The sequence below is a fragment of the Oncorhynchus gorbuscha genome, unplaced genomic scaffold, assembly GCF_021184085.1.
Source record: "Oncorhynchus gorbuscha isolate QuinsamMale2020 ecotype Even-year unplaced genomic scaffold, OgorEven_v1.0 Un_scaffold_573, whole genome shotgun sequence".
NCBI lineage: Eukaryota > Metazoa > Chordata > Actinopteri > Salmoniformes > Salmonidae > Oncorhynchus > Oncorhynchus gorbuscha.
The window spans coordinates 122,501-140,000 of record NW_025745407.1 but is presented as its reverse complement, the minus strand read 5'-3'; the positions used below and the strand labels follow the sequence as shown (position 1 = coordinate 140,000).

The window sequence follows — 17,500 nt, the reverse complement described above, 5'->3', positions numbered from 1 at the left end:
CATGTTGTATCCCTGACAAATAAATAAATAAACACATAAATAAACACATAAATAAACAAATACACACATAAATAAACACATAAATAAACAAATAAACACATAAATAAACAAACAAATAAATAAACACATAAATAAACAAACACATAAATCAACACATAAATCAACACATAAATCAACACATAAATAAACACAAATAAACAAACACATAAATAAACAAATAATTAAATAATCAAATACAATGTATTTCCACAACATAGCGTTGGGAAATAAACAAATAAACCAAAACTAGTTCACTTTATTTTAGTAGCAATGGTTGCTGCTTTCACGTGAGTTTTACCACCATGAGAAACACATGGCTCTTAAATGTTAAACACACACGCACACGCACACACACACACACACACATAAATAAACAAATACATAAACACAAACACACACACACACACACACACATAAATAAACACACACTGATTGTCTTTGAACGAGACTCTGTCTCACACGTCCCCCTCCCCGCCCCCATAACAAAACACAACACAGTATCATTTCTCAGGACATGTTCTCCACCTCTGTTCTGATTGAGATAGATTTCACATGAGGATCAACACTTTGAAACTGAGTCTGTGACCTGAAGTGTTCCTACACAGAAGAAAGATGAGACGGACGGAGGGGAAGGAGAGAAGATGAAGAGGAGGAAAAGGAATAGAGGGAAAGGAGAGAGATGAAGAGGAGGAAGAGGAATAGAGGGAAGGAGAGAGATGAAGAGGAGGAAGAGGAATAGAGGGAAAGGAGAGAGATGAAGAGGAGGAAGAGGAATAGAGGGAAGGAGAGAGATGAAGAGGAGGAAGAGGAATAGAGGGAAAGGAGAGAGATGAAGAGGAGGAAGAGGAATAGAGGGAAAGGAGAGAGATGAAGAGGAGGAAGAGGAATAGAGGGGAAGGAGAGAGATGAAGAGGAGGAAGAGGAATAGAGGGAAAGGAGAGAGATGAAGAGGAGGAAGAGGAATAGAGGGAAAGGAGAGAGATGAAGAGGAGGAAGAGGAATAGAGGGAAAGGAGAGAGATGAAGAGGAGGAAGAGGAATGGAGGGGAAGGAGAGAGATGAAGAGGAGGAAGAGGAATAGAGGGAAAGGAGAGAGATGAAGAGGAGGAAGAGGAATAGAGGGAAAGGAGAGAGATGAAGAGGAGGAAGAGGAATAGAGGGGAAGGAGAGAGATGAAGAGGAGGAAGAGGAATAGAGGTGAAGGAGAGAGATGGAGAGGAAGGAGAGGAATAGAGGGAAAGGAGAGAGATGAAGAGGAGGAAGAGGAATAGAGGGAAAGGAGAGAGATGAAGAGGAGGAAGAGGAATAGAGGGGAAGGAGAGAGATGAAGAGGAGGAAGAGGAATAGAGGTGAAGGAGAGAGATGGAGAGGAAGGAGAGAAGTGTGGTGTGTGTGTGTGTGTGTGTGTGTGTGTGTGTGTGTGTGTGTGTGTGTGTGTGTGTGTGTGTGTGTGTGTGTGTGTGTGTGTGTGTGTGTGTGTGTGTGTGTGTGTGTGTGTGTGTGTGTTTCCGTTCCGTGGCCAGTCTGTGACTGATTTCTCTGTCTGTGGCCTGAGGAGGCCTGGCGCTACGAGAAACCACTTCCCACAACAAGAGCACACAGGTGGGAAAGGGCCCGTCACTGTAGTCTAAACTGACACGCTCACCTTCAGAGAGTCACTCTTTATGAAACACACACCCATCACCTGATGGGAACATGGAACGGACACACACACACACACACACACACACACTACAAGGGTTTGAAGTGACACCTGCCTCGTAAGCGTGGTTGATGTTGACCATTGATATAGTGGCTTTGTGTGTGTGTGTGTGTGTGTGTGTGTGTGTGTGTGTGTGTGTGTGTGTGTGTGTGTGTGTGTGTGTGTGTGTGTGTGTGTGTGTGTGTGTGTGTGTGTGTGTGTGTGTTGTATTGGGGCCCTGTTCACTATGTAGTGTTATAGACCAGGGCCCTGTTCACTATGTAGTGTTATAGACCAGGGCCCTGTTCACTATGTAGTGTTATAGACCAGGGCCCTGTTCACTATGTAGTGTTATAGACCAGGGCCCTGTTCACTATGTAGTGTTATAGACCAGGGCCCTGTTCACTATGTAGTGTTATAGACCAGGGCCCTGTTCACTATGTAGTGTTATAGACCAGGGCCCTGTTCACTATGTAGTGTTATAGACCAGGGCCCTGTTCACTATGTAGTGTTATAGACCAGGGCCCTGTTCACTATGTAGTGTTATAGACCAGGGCCCTGTTCACTATGTAGTGTTATAGACCAGGGCCCTGTTCACAATGTAGTGTTATAGACCAGGGCCCTGTTCACTATGTAGTGTTATAGACCAGGGCCCTGTTCACTATGTAGTGTTATAGACCAGGGCCCTGTTCACTATGTAGTGTTATAGACCAGGGCCCTGTTCACTATGTAGTGTTATAGACCAGGGCCCTGTTCACTATGTAGTGTTATAGACCAGGGCCCTGTTCACTATGTAGTGTTCTGCTTTAGACCAGGGCCCTGTTCACTATGTAGTGTTCTGCTTTAGACCAGGGCCCTGTTCACTATGTAGTGTTCTTTTAGACCAGGGCCCTGTTCACTATGTAGTGTTATAGACCAGGGTCCTGTTCACTATGTAGTGTTCTGCTTTAGACCAGGGCCCTGTTCACAATGTAGTGTTCTGCTTTAGACCAGGGCCCTGTTCACTATGTAGTGTTATAGACCAGGGCCCTGTTCACTATGTAGTGTTATAGACCAGGGCCCTGTTCACTATGTAGTGTTATAGACCAGGGCCCTGTTCACTATGTAGTGTTATAGACCAGGGCCCTGTTCACTATGTAGTGTTATAGACCAGGGCCCTGTTCACTATGTAGTGTTATAGACCAGGGCCCTGTTCACTATGTAGTTTTATAGACCAGGGCCCTGTTCACTATGTAGTGTTCTGCTTTAGACCAGGGCCCTGTTCACTATGTAGTGTTCTGCTTTAGACCAGGGCCCTGTTCACTATGTAGTGTTCTGCTTTAGACCAGGGCCCTGTTCACTATGTAGTGTTATAGACCAGGGTCCTGTTCACTATGTAGTGTTCTGCTTTAGACCAGGGCCCTGTTCACAATGTAGTGTTCTGCTTTAGACCAGGGCCCTGTTCACTATGTAGTGTTATAGACCAGGGCCCTGTTCACTATGTAGTGTTATAGACCAGGGCCCTGTTCACTATGTAGTGTTATAGACCAGGGCCCTGTTCACTATGTAGTGTTATAGACCAGGGCCCTGTTCACTATGTAGTGTTATAGACCAGGGCCCTGTTCACAATGTAGTGTTATAGACCAGGGCCCTGTTCACTATGTAGTGTTATAGACCAGGGCCCTGTTCACTATGTAGTGTTATAGACCAGGGCCCTGTTCACTATGTAGTGTTATAGACCAGGGCCCTGTTCACTATGTAGTGTTATAGACCAGGGCCCTGTTCACTATGTAGTGTTATAGACCAGGGCCCTGTTCACTATGTAGTGTTATAGACCAGGGCCCTGTTCACTATGTAGTGTTATAGACCAGGGCCCTGTTCACTATGTAGTGTTATAGACCAGGGCCCTGTTCACTATGTAGTGTTATAGACCAGGGCCCTGTTCACTATGTAGTGTTATAGACCAGGGCCCTGTTCACTATGTAGTGTTATAGACCAGGGCCCTGTTCACTATGTAGTGTTATAGACCAGGGCCCTGTTCACTATGTAGTGTTATAGACCAGGGCCCTGTTCACTATGTAGTGTTATAGACCAGGGCCCTGTTCACTATGTAGTGTTATAGACCAGGGCCCTGTTCACTATGTAGTGTTATAGACCAGGGCCCTGTTCACTATGTAGTGTTATAGACCAGGGCCCTGTTCACAATGTAGTGTTCTGCTTTAGACCAGGGCCCTGTTCACTATGTAGTGTTATAGACCAGGGCCCTGTTCACTATGTAGTGTTATAGACCAGGGCCCTGTTCACAATGTAGTGTTATAGACCAGGGCCCTGTTCACAATGTAGTGTTATAGACCAGGGCCCTGTTCACTATGTAGTGTTATAGACCAGGGCCCTGTTCACTATGTAGTGTTATAGACCAGGGCCCTGTTCACTATGTAGTGTTATAGACCAGGGCCCTGTTCACTATGTAGTGTTATAGACCAGGGCCCTGTTCACAATGTAGTGTTATAGACCAGGGCCCTGTTCACTATGTAGTGTTATAGACCAGGGCCCTGTTCACTATGTAGTGTTATAGACCAGGGCCCTGTTCACAATGTAGTGTTCTGCTTTAGACCAGGGCCCTGTTCACAATGTAGTGTTATAGACCAGGGCCCTGTTCACTATGTAGTGTTATAGACCAGGGCCCTGTTCACTATGTAGTGTTATAAACCAGGGCCCTGTTCACTATGTAGTGTTATAGACCAGGGCCCTGTTCACTATGTAGTGTTATAGACCAGGGCCCTGTTCACTATGTAGTGTTATAGACCAGGGCCCTGTTCACTATGTAGTGTTATAGACCAGGGCCCTGTTCACTATGTAGTGTTCTGCTTTAGACCAGGGCCCTGTTCACTATGTAGTGTTATAGACCAGGGCCCTGTTCACAATGTAGTGTTATAGACCAGGGCCCTGTTCACTATGTAGTGTTCTGCTTTAGACCAGGGCCCTGTTCACTATGTAGTGTTATAGACCAGGGCCCTGTTCACTATGTAGTGTTATAGACCAGGGCCCTGTTCACTATGTAGTGTTCTGCTTTAGACCAGGGCCCTGTTCACTATGTAGTGTTCTGCTTTAGACCAGGGCCCTGTTCACAAAGTAGTGTTCTGCTTTAGACCAGGGCCCTGTTCACTATGTAGTGTTCTGCTTTAGACCAGGGCCCTGTTCACAATGTAGTGTTTTAGACTAGGGCCCTGTTCACAATGTAGTGTTATAGACCAGGGCCCTGTTCACTATGTAGTGTTCTGCTTTAGACCAGGGCCCTGTTCACTATGTAGTGTTATAGACCAGGGCCCTGTTCACTATGTAGTGTTCTGCTTTAGACCAGGGCCCTGTTCACTATGTAGTGTTCTGCTTTAGACCAGGGCCCTGTTCACTATGTAGTGTATTGCTTTAGACCAGGGCCCTGAGCCCCTAGTGCACTATGTAGTGTATTGCTTTAGACCAGGGCCCTGAGCCCCTAGTGCACTATGTAGTGTAATGCTTTAGACCAGGGCCCTGAGCCCCTAGTGCACTATGTAGTGTATTGCTTTAGACCAGGGCCCTGTTCACTATGTAGTGTATTGCTTTAGACCAGGGCCCTGAGCCCCTAGTGCACTATGTAGTGTATTGCTTTAGACCAGGGCCCTGAGCCCCTAGTGCACTATGTAGTGTATTGCTTTAGACCAGGGCCCTGCGCCCCTAGTGCACTATGTAGTGTTCTGCTTTAGACCAGGGCCCTGAGCCCCTAGTGCACTATGTAGTGTATTGCTTTAGACCAGGGCCCTGCGCCCCTAGTGCACTATGTAGTGTATTGCTTTAGACCAGGGCCCTGAGCCCCTAGTGCACTATGTAGTGTATTGCTTTAGACCAGGGCCCTGAGCCCCTAGTGCACTATGTAGTGTAATGCTTTAGACCAGGGCCCTGAGCCCCTAGTGCACTATGTAGTGTATTGCTTTAGACCAGGGCCCTGAGCCCCTAGTGCACTATGTAGTGTTCTGCTTTAGACCAGGGCCCCGAGCCCCTAGTGCACTATATAGGCAACAGGGTGCCATTTGAGGCAATAACAATGTCCATCTTCCAGCTGTTTTTGTCTGTAATGAAACTGGACAGGACATTACCATCTAAACCAGGACCAAAGGAAACACAGGTTAGTTTGTCCTCAGGCTGTGACTTGATTTAAATAGATCGGGCTTCCTATGGATTCATGAATAATTACACACACACACACACACACACACACACACACACACACACACACACACACACACACACACACACACACACACACACACACACACACACACACACACACACACACACACACACACACACACACACACACACACACACACACACGCACACACGCACACACACACGCGGTACTAACCCGGTCTAGTTAATCTAACATGGGTTAGGTTTACCCCTCTAGCTAGATGTATGGTTATTATCTATAACCTCTGATATCTGATCCTGCCCCAGTGCTGTGTGTGTGTTTCAGGGTGTGTGTGTGTGTGTGTTTCAGGGTGTGTGTGTGTGTGTTTCAGGGTGTGTGTGTTTCAGGGTGTGTGTGTTTCAGGGTGTGTGTGTGTTTCAGGGTGTGTGTGTTTCAGGGTGTGTGTGTGTTTCAGGGTGTGTGTGTGTTTCAGGGTGTGTGTGTGTTTCAGGGTGTGTGTGTGTGTGTGTGTTTCAGGGTGTGTGTGTGTGTGTGTGTTTCAGGGTGTGTGTGTTTCAGGGTGTGTGTGTTTCAGGGTGTGTGTGTGTTTCATGGTGTGTGTGTGTTTCAGGGTGTGTGTGTGTCAGGGTGTGTGTGTGTCAGGGTGTGTGTGTGTGTCAGGGTGTGTGCATTTCAGGGTGTGTGCATTTCAGGGTGTGTGTGTGTGTCAGGGTGTGTGTGTTTCAGTGTGTGTGTGTGTGTCAGGGTGTGTGTGTGTGTCAGGGTGTGTGTGTGTGTCAGGGTGTGTGTGTCAGGGTGTGTGTGTTTCAGGGTGTGTGTGTTTCAGGGTGTGTGTGTTTCAGGGTGTGTGTGTGTTTCAGGGTGTGTGTGTTTCAGGGTGTGTGTGTTTCAGTGTGTGTGTGTTTCAGTGTGTGTGTGTTTCAGGGTGTGTGTGTTTCAGGGTGTGTGTGTGTTTCAGGGTGTGTGTGTGTTTCAGGGTGTGTGTGTGTTTCAGGGTGTGTGTGTGTGTCAGGGTGTGTGTGTGTTTCAGGGTGTGTGTGTGTTTCAGGGTGTGTGTGTGTTTCAGTGTGTGTGTGTTTCAGGGTGTGTGTGTGTTTCAGGGTGTGTGTGTGTTTCAGGGTGTGTGTGTGTTTCAGTGTGTGTGTGTGTTTCAGGGTGTGTGTGTTTCAGGGTGTATGTTTTTCAGGGTGTGTGTGTTTCAGGGTGTGTGTGTGTTTCAGGGTGTGTGTGTTTCAGGGTGTGTGTGTTTCAGGGTGTGTGTGTGTGTTTCAGGGTGTGTGTGTGTTTCAGGGTGTGTGTGTGTTTCAGGGTGTGTGTGTGTTTCCGGGTGTGTGTGTTTCAGGGTGTGTGTGTTTCAGTGTGTGTGTGTTTCAGTGTGTGTGTGTGTTTCAGTGTGTGTGTGTGTTTCAGGGTGTGTGTGTGTTTCAGGGTGTGTGTGTTTCAGGGTGTGTGTGTGTTTCAGGGTGTGTGTGTTTCAGGGTGTGTGTGTGTGTTTCAGGGTGTGTGTGTGTTTCAGGGTGTGTGTTTTTCAGGGTGTGTGTGTGTAGTTGCCCCTGTCACAGTGTGTGTGTGTGTTTCAGAGTGTGTGTGTTTCAGGGTGTGTGTGTGTTTCAGGGTGTGTGTGTGTGTAGTTGCCCCTGTCACAGTGTGTCCGGTGGTTAGTTAGAGGTTAAAGCCCCTGTCACAGTGTGTCCGGTGGTTAGTTAGAGGTTAAAGCCCCTGTCACAGTGTGTCCGGTGGTTAGTTAGAGGTTAAAGCCCCTGTCACAGTGTGTCCGGTGGTTAGTTAGAGGTTAAAGCCCCTGTCACAGTGTGTCCGGTGGTTAGTTAGAGGTTAAAGCCCCTGTCACAGTGTGTCCGGTGGTTAGTTAGAGGTTAAAGCCCCTGTCACAGTGTGTCCGGTGGTTAGTTAGAGGTTAAAGCCCCTGTCACAGTGTGTCCGGTGGTTAGTTAGAGGTTAAAGCCCCTGTCACAGTGTGTCCGGTGGTTAGTTATAGGTTAAAGCCCCTGTCACAGTGTGTCCGGTGGTTAGTTAGAGGTTAAAGCCCCTGTCACAGTGTGTCCGGTGGTTAGTTAGAGGTTAAAGCCCCTGTCACAGTGTGTCCGGTGGTTAGTTAGAGGTTAAAGCCCCTGTCACAGTGTGTCCGGTGGTTAGTTAGAGGTTAAAGCCCCTGTCACAGTGTGTCCGGTGGTTAGTTAGAGGTTAAAGCCCCTGTCACAGTGTGTCCGGTGGTTAGTTAGAGGTTAAAGCCCCTGTCACAGTGTGTCCGGTGGTTAGTTAGAGGTTAAAGCCCCTGTCACAGTGTGTCCGGTGGTTAGTTAGAGGTTAAAGCCCCTGTCACAGTGTGTCCGGTGGTTAGTTAGAGGTTAAAGCCCCTGTCACAGTGTGTCCGGTGGTTAGTTAGAGGTTAAAGCCCCTGTCACAGTGTGTCCGGTGGTTAGTTAAAGGTTAAAGCCCCTGTCACAGTGTGTCCGGTGGTTAGTTAGAGGTTAAAGATTCCATTGATCAGGTTAATTGGTTTTGATTGGTTCTGGTCGCACCGTGTGAAAGTAGCACACGCTAGCTAGGAGTGGTTACCTGACTGGAGGTCATAGGAGTGGTTATAGGAGTGGTTACCTGACTGGTGGTCATAGGAGTGGCTACCTGACTGGTGGTCATAGGAGTGGTTTCCTGACTGGTGGTCATAGGAGTGGCTCCCTGACTGGTGGTCATAGGAGTGGTTACCTGACTGGTGGTCATAGGAGTGGTTACCTGTCTGGTGGTCATAGGAGTGGTTACCTGACTGGTGGTCATAGGAGTGGTTACCTGACTGGTGGTCATAGGAGTGGTCATAGGAGTGGCTACCTGACTGGTGGTCATAGGAGTGGTTACCTGACTGGTGGTCATAGGAGTGGTTACCTGACTGGTGGTCATAGGAGTGGCTCCCTGACTGGTGGTCATAGGAGTGGTTACCTGACTGGTGGTCATAGGAGTGGTTACCTGTCTGGTGGTCATAGGAGTGGTTACCTGACTGGTGGTCATAGGAGTGGCTCCCTGACTGGTGGTCATAGGAGTGGCTCCCTGACTGGTGGTCATAGGAGTGACTCCCTGACTGGTGGTCATAGGAGTGGTTACCTGACTGGAGGTCATAGGAGTGGTCATAGGAGTGGTTACCTGACTGGTGGTCATATGAGTGGTTACCTGACTGGTGGTCATAGGAGTGGTTACCTGACTGGTGGTCATAGGAGTGGTTACCTGACTGGTGGTCATAGGAGTGGTTACCTGACTGGTGGTCATAGGAGTGGTCATAGGAGTGGTTACCTGACTGGTGGTCATAGGAGGGGTTACCTGTCTAGTGGTCATAGGAGTGGTTACCTGACTGGTGGTCATAGGAGTGGTTACCTGACTGGTGGTCATAGGAGTGGTTACCTGTCTGGTGGTCATAGGAGTGGTTACCTGACTGGTGGTCATAGGAGTGGCTCCCTGACTGGTGGTCATAGGAGTGGCTCCCTGACTGGTGGTCATAGGAGTGGCTCCCTGACTGGTGGTCATAGGAGTGGTTACCTGTCTGGTGGTCATAGGAGTGGTTACCTGACTGGTGGTCATAGGAGTGGCTCCCTGACTGGTGGTCATAGGAGTGGCTCCCTGACTGGTGGTCATAGGAGTGGTTAGTTTAGAATCCTCTATCTTTCATGACAATAGTTTAGAATCCTCTATCTTTCATGTTCCCCTCCATAATGCTGTAACCTTCATTACACCCATATAGTACATTCCTACTAGAACTCTGTGCCCTCTCTATTACTGTCCTATTCTCTGTCCTCTCTTTAATTCTCTGTCCTCTCTTTAATTCTCTGTCCTCTCTTTAATTCTCTGTCCTCTCTTTAATTCTCTGTCCTCTCTTTAATTCTCTGTCCTCTCTTTAATTCTCTATTACTGTCTTTAATTCTCTGTCCTCTCTTTAATTCTCTGTCCTCTCTTTAATTCTCTGTCCTCTCTCTACTTGTCACGTTCTGACCTTAGTTCCTTTGTTTTTGTCTGTGTTTTAGTATGGTCGGGGGCGTGAGTTGGGGTGGGCAGTCTATGTTTGTTTTTCTATGTTGGTTTTTGTGTTCGGCCTGGTTCTCAATCAGAGGCAGGTGCCAATTGTTGTCCCTGATTGAGAATCATACTTAGGTAGCCTGGGTTTCACTTTTGGTTTGTGGGTCTAGTGGTTAGAGTGTAGGAACGGCAGGTAACCTAATGATTGGAGCGTTGGACTAGTAACCAAAAGGTTGCTAGATCGAATCCCTGAGCCGACAAGTTAAAAATCTGTCGTTCTGTTTGTTTCCGTGTGAGTGTTTGGGCCACGGTACTGTTTCGGTTTTGTAAATTCACGTTGTCATTTATTGTTTAGTGTCAGGTAGGAGACTTGAGCCAACTCCCCGTGCTTACCGGAGAGCGAGAGGGACCGGGTCGTGTTATGCGGTGGAGCGCATGGTGTCAGCTCCTCGTATCTGCCGGGCTAGAGTGGGCATCGAGCCAGGTGCCATGAAGCCGGCTCTACGCATCTGGTCCCCAGTGCGTCTCCTTGGGCCGGCGTACATGGCACCAGCCTTGCGCATGGTGTCCCCGGTTCACCAGCACAGCCCATTGCGGGCTATTCCACCTCGCCGCACTGGCCTGGCTACCGGGAGCATTCAACCAGGTAAGGTTGAGCAGGCTCGGTGCTCAAGAGCTCCAGTGCGCCTGCACGGTCCGGTCTATCTGGTGCCATCTCCACGCACCAGCCCTCTGGTGGCAGCCCCCCGCACCAGGCTGTCTCTCCATCTCTTCCCTACAGGGGATCCAGCCTGTCCAGCGCTGCCAGAGCCTTCCTCCTGCCCAGCGCTGCCAGAGTCTCCCGTCTGTCCCGAGCCACCGGAGTCTCCCGTCTGTCCTGAGCCGCCAGAGCTGCCAGTCTGTCCTGAGCCGCCAGTCTGTCCTGAGCCGCCAGAGCCGCCAGTCTGTCCTGAGCCGCCAGTCTGTCCTGAGCCGCCAGTCTGTCCTGAGCCGCCAGAGCCGCCAGCCAGCCAGGAGCCGCCAGCCAGCCAGGAGCTGGCAGAGCCGCCAGCCAGCCAGGAGCCGCCAGAGCCTTCAGCCAGCCAGCCAGGAGCTGACCGTCCTCTCTTTAATTGTCTGTCCCTTCTTTAATTCTCTCTCCCATCTCATATCTTCCCAATCTGTCTCTGTTTTACACTCTTCCACTTTCTTACTGCCTCACCAGTATCTCTTGTTCTCATTCCCGCCCTCTCTCTCTAATTATGAGTAATTGTCACTGCAGGCTCAGAGAACAATCACTTCTGTGGTGGTCGACACACACACACACACACACACACACACACACACACACACACACACACACACACACACACACACACACACACACACACACACACACACACACACACACACACACACACACACACACACACACACACACACACACACAGGGGCTACCCTTTAGGAAGTGGACGTTTCTTTGAAGAGGGTAACTCAGGTTGGACCACTTTAGCAGAGGGCAGACAATGACCTATTAGGTCTCTTATACTCATTACACACACACACGATAATGGGCCACAGGATCCCGTGTGTGGCCCTAGGGCCCTGGGATAGGCAGCAGAGGGCAGTTCCTATGTGTAATGACCAAGGTAATGAATAGGCTTGTAATGACCCGGGCTGTTTCTCTATGAGGAGAAGAGAGGTGGGAGAGAGGGGAGGGGGAGGTGGGAGAGAAGGGAGGGGAGGTGGAGAGAAGGGAGGGGGAGGTGGGAGGGGAGGTGGGAGAGAAGGGGGGGAGGTGGGGAGAGGAGGGGGAGGTGGGAGGGGGAGGTGGGAGAGGGAGGTGGGAGAGGGGAAGGGGGGGAGGTGGGAGAGGGGAGGGGGAGGTGGGAGAGAAGGGAGGGGGAGGTGGGAGAGAGGGGAGGGGGAGGTGGGAGAGAAATAGAAACATGTGGAGGTTGACACTCAAACACACACACACACACACACACACACACACACACACACACACACACACACACACACACACACACACACACACACACACACACACACACACACACACACACACACACACACACACACACACACACACACACGGGACTGGTGTTAAGAGGTTCAAAGAGAACGTCTCAAGTTGTTCTCGTTCTGTAGAACTGAATCAGAAACAGGTTGGAGGACAGACTTCTGAAAATTGGGTCCATGTACCCCCCCCCCCCAAAAACACCGTATTAGTCGTACTGTGCACTAAATAGGGAATAGGATACAGTTTTGGGGTGCGGACATCTCTCATCTGTATCCTCCTGATAGAGATAGATAAGATCTACTATAAATAAAATCATTTTGAGAAATTCAACTTGCAGCATCTTGGTATTTAGAACGGTTCCTGTTCTATTCCCAGCTAGCGGTTCAGTATGTGTTGTATACCTGTTGTGGAAGGTGACCTAGTGGTTAGAGTGTAGAGGTGGCAGGTAACCTAGTGGTTAGAGTGTAGAGGTGGCAGGTTGTCTAGTGGTTAGAGTGTAGAGGAGGCAGGGTAGTCTAGTGGTTAGAGTGTAGAGGTGGCAGGTAGCCTAGTGGTTAGAGTGTAGAGGAGGCAGGTAGCCTAGTGGTTAGAGTGTAGAGGAGGCAGGTAGCCTAGTGGTTAGAGTGTAGAGGTGGCAGGTAACCTAGTGGTTAGAGTGTAGAGGTGGCAGGTTGTCTAGTGGTTAGAGTGTAGAGGTGGCAGGTTGTCTAGTGGTTAGAGTGTAGAGGTGGCAGGTAGCCTAGTGGTTAGAGTGTAGAGGTGGCAGGTTGTCTAGTGGTTAGAGTGTAGAGGTGGCAGGTTGTCTAGTGGTTAGAGTGTAGAGGCGGCAGGTAGCCTAGTGGTTAGAGCGTAGAGGAGGCAGGTAGTCTAGTGGTTAGAGTGTAGAGGCGGCAGGTAGCCTAGTGGTTAGAGTGTAGAGGCGGCAGGTAGACTAGTGGTTAGAGTGTAGAGGCGGCAGGTAGCCTAGTGGTTAGAGTGTAGAGGCGGCAGGTAGCCTAGTGGTTAGAGTGTAGAGGTGGCAGGTAGACTAGTGGTTAGAGTGTAGAGGAGGCTGGTAACCTAGTGGTTAGAGCGTAGAGGCGGCAGGGTAGCCTAGTGGTTAGAGTGTAGAGGGGGCAGGTAGCCTAGTGGTTAGAGTGTAGAGGAGGCTGGTAACCTAGTGGTTAGAGCGTAGAGGCGGCAGGTAGCCTAGTGGTTAGAGTGTAGGGACGGCAGGTAGCCTAGTGGTTAGAGTGTAGAGGAGGCAGGTAGCCTAGTGGTTAGAGTGTAGAGGAGGCAGGTAGCCTAGTGGTTAGAGTGTAGAGGAGGCAGGTAGCCCAGTGGTTAGAGTGTAGAGGAGGCAGGTAGCCTAGTGGTTAGAGTGTAGAGGAGGCAGGTAGCCTAGTGGTTAGAGTGTAGAGGAGGCAGGTAGCCTAGTGGTTAGAGTGTAGAGGAGGCAGGTAGCCTAGTGGTTAGAGTGTAGAGGAGGCAGGTAGCCTAGTGGTTAGAGTGTAGAGGGGGCAGGTAGCCTAGTGGTTAGAGTGTAGAGGAGGCAGGTAGCCTAGTGATTGGAGCGTTGGACTAGTAACCAAAAGGTTGCTCGATCGAATCCCTGAGCCGACAAGTTAAAAATCTGTCGTTCTGCCCCTGAACAAGGCTTTGTTGTACAATGTAAGGTCAATACACTGCATATCAGTCATCAATAATCAGTCATCAATAATCAGTCATCAATAATCACATTAATTCAGGGCTTGTAACAATCATAAGACTCACTCATAATCAAAAAATGTTTTTTTGAAAATAGTTTAATCTGCCTGTGATTTGTAGTGACCCATTTTTTCCCAATTGAGAATGTAGCTATGACCTCAGAGGAGGTTGTTGAATATCCGAATGGAGTCTCCATGGAGACTGTTCTACAGTTCTAATACATTTAGAGCTGAAGGAAATGACCCTGATCTCCATCTTTCAATACAGACTGAAGGCTACTTTCAGTAGGTTTAACCAACTCTGTTCCTGGAGAGAAACCCTCCTGTAGGTTTTAACTCCAACCCTGTTCCTGGAGAGAAACCCTCCTGTAGGTTTTAACTCCAACCCTGTTCCTGGAGAGAAACCCTCCTGTAGGTTTTAACTCCAACCCTGTTCCTGGAGAGAAACCCTCCTGTAGGTTTTAACTCCAACCCTGTTCCTGGAGAGAAACCCTCCTGTAGGTTTTAACTCCAACCCTGTTCCTGGAGAGAAACCCTCCTGTAGGTTTTAACTCCAACCCTGTTCCTGGAGAGAAACCCTCCTGTAGGTTTTAACTCCAACCCTGTTCCTGGAGAGAAGCCCTCCTGTAGGTTTTAACTCCAACCCTGTTCCTGGAGAGAAACCCTCCTGTAGGTTTTAACTCCAACCCTGTTCCTGGAGATAAACCCCTCCTGTAGGTTTTAACTCCAACCCTGTTCCCGGAGAGAAACCCTCCTGTAGGTTTTTAACTCCAACCCTGTTCCTGGAGAGAAACCCTCCTGTAGGTTTTAACTCCAACCCTGTTCCTGGAGAGAGACCCTCCTGTAGGTTTTAACTCCAACCCTGTTCTTGGAGAGAAACCCTCCTGTAGGTTTTAACTCCAACCCTGTTCCTGGAGAGAGACCCTCCTGTAGGTTTTACCTCCAACCCTGTTCCTGGAGAGAAACCCTCCTGTAGGTTTTAACTCCAACCCTGTTCCTGGAGAGAGACCCTCCTGTAGGTTTTACCTCCAACCCTGTTACCGGAGAGAAACCCTCCTGTAGGTTTTTAACTCTAACCCTGTTCCTGGAGAGAAACCCTCCTGTAGGTTTTGACTCCAACCCTGTTCCCGGAGAGAAACCCTCCTGTAGGTTTTAACTCCAACCCTGTTCCTGTAGAGAAACCCTCCTGTAGGTTTTAACTAACCTGATTCATCTTGTCAACCAGCTGATAACTAGAATCAGGTCCATACAGGAACTAAAGCCGTAGTTTTGTAGGCTGTGTGCTACATACTTCATATTGTTGATACATGTATAGTACTCCCGGTGAAGGACTGCCTGAACCCAGCCAATATCCCTCTCAAAACCCTACTTCCTGGTTTCTATTACTCAGAACACGTTCAACTGAACATCCCATTACTGTCATCTCATTGGTCTCTCGTTCAACTGAATATCACATTACTGTCATCTCATTGGTCTCTCGTTCAACTGAACATCCCATTACTGTCATCTCATTGGTCTCTCATTCAACTGAACATCCCATTACTGTCATCTCATTGGTCCCTCATTCAACTGAACATCCCATTACTGTCATCTCATTGGTCTCTCATTCAACTGAACATCCCATTACTGTCATCTCATTGGTCTCTCATTCAGAACACGTTCAACTGAACATCACATTACTGTCATCTCATTGGTCTCTCGTTCAACTGAACATCCCATTACTGTCATCTCATTGGTCTCTCATTCAGAACACGTTCAACTGAACATCCCATTACTGTCATCTCAAAACCCTACTTCCTGGTTTCTATTACTCAGAACACATTCAACTGAAGATCACATTTCCACTGTTCATTTCTCTCTCTGGCCTTCTGTCATCTCATTGGTCCCTATTCAGACACACACACACACACACACACACACACACACATACACACACACTGGTGTGGTCACTCTAACTAAAGTCACTAAATAAAAAATTAATACAATCTTTCACACTCTGCTACCTTCTCTCCACCTGTATCCCAGCTGGCACCCTATTCCCTATGTAGTGCACTACTTTTGACCAGGGGTCATAGGTCTTTGTAGTGCACTACACAGGGAATGAAGGTGACATTTGGGACGTCACGTCCTTCGCCTCCAAACCCCCTTTTACCCAGTCGTGGGGTAACCATAGCGACGACGGACGGATGCGATATAGTATGCGTGGATGAGCATTCTGTCACGCAGTTCTGAGCTCCGAGCGAAGGAGAGAGGGAGAGTGGGAGAGAGGGAGAGAGAGGGAGAGTGGAGCAGGACAGGGCGACACAGAAATGTCTTCTAGTTCAAATGCTAATTTTACATATTTAATGCCGCTGGGGGAGATAGGGAACAAGGGCGGGGGGGATTCAGTATTGCAGGCTGGGGGGGGGGGGGGGGGGGGAGTGAAGAGGAGGGTTGTATATGGGGGAAAAAAAGGATCTCTCTTTCCTATTAGCTTATGTAGTTGTACTGAGCTGAGACAGGGGACAGAGAGAAGAAAAGATAGGAGTGAGAGAGAGACAGAGACATTGAGATAAAGAGAGAGAGAGAGAGGGAGAGAGAGAGAGAGAGAGATAAAGAGAGAGATAAAGAGAGAGAGAGATAGAGAGAGAGAGAGAGGGGGAGAGAGAGAGAGAGAGAGAGAGAGAGAGAGAGAGAAAGAGAGAGAGATAAAGAGAGAGAGATAAAGAGAGAGAGATAAAGAGAGAGAGATAAAGAGAGAGAGATAAAGAGAGAGAGATAAAGAGAGAGAGATGGGGAGAGAGAGAGAGAGAGGGGGAGAGAGAGAGAGAGAGAGAGAGAGAGGAGAGAGAGAGAGAGAGAGAGAGAGAGAGAGAGAGAGAGAGAAGAGAGAGAGAGAGATAAAGAGAGAGAGAGAGAGAGAAAAGAGAGAGAGAGACAGTGAGATAGAGAGATAAAGAGAGAGAGAGATATGAGAGATAAAAAGAGAGATGAGAGAGAGAGAAGAGAGATGAGAGACAGAGACAGAGACAGAGACAGAGATGAGAAAGAGAGATGAGAGATAGAGACAGAGAGGGGGAGAGAGAGAGACAGATATGAGAGATAAAAGACAGAGACAGAGATGAGAGACAGAGAGAGAGAGAGAGAGAGACAACACACACTGGCCAGCCGTTTCCTACGTCAGTATAACAAATGGCCCTCAGATCTTCCGGCTGACCTCTCTCGTCTAATCTCCCTTTACCTTCATTCCTAAAATAACACTCCATAATCCAGGCAGTAATCAACCGTGAACCTGATGGAGAATAGAAGTAGAATGTGGGAACTGGACAGGAATCTGTCTCGAGTTAAGTGGGTTTTGAGTCGAGGAATAGATCTGTCTCAACTCATAACCAACTTCTTTCGACTCATATTCCCTCTCTCTTTATCCCACTGTCTCACTCTCTTTATCTCACTCTCTCCTTATCTCTCTCTCTTTATCCCACTGTCTCACTCTCTCTTTATCTCACTCTCTCCTTATCTCACTCTCTCCTTATCTCACTCTCCTTATCTCACTCTCACTCTCCTTATCTCACTCTCTCCTTATATCTCACCCTCTCCTTATCTCACTCTCTTTATCTCACTCTCTTTATCCCACTGTCTCACTCTCTCTTTATCTCACTCTCTTTATCTCACTCTCTCCTTATCTCACTCTCTTTATCCCACTGTCTCATCTCACTCTCTTTATCTCACTCTCTTTATCTCACTCTCTCCTTATCTCACTCTCTCCTTATCTCACTCTCTCTTTATCTCACTGTCTCCTTATCTCACTCTCTTTATCTCACTCTCTTTATCTCCACTGTCTCCTTTATCTCACTCTCTCTCTCTTTATCTCACTCTCTTTATCTCACTCCTCCTTATCTCACTCTCTCCTCATCTATCTCCTCTCAC

The 17,500-nt window shown here is 48.4% G+C and overlaps 1 pseudogene; it reads right to left on the bottom strand.

The window, feature by feature from the left end:
* Positions 1 to 17,500, bottom strand: part of LOC124018736 — a 130,198-nt pseudogene that overhangs the window by 2,406 nt on the left and 110,292 nt on the right.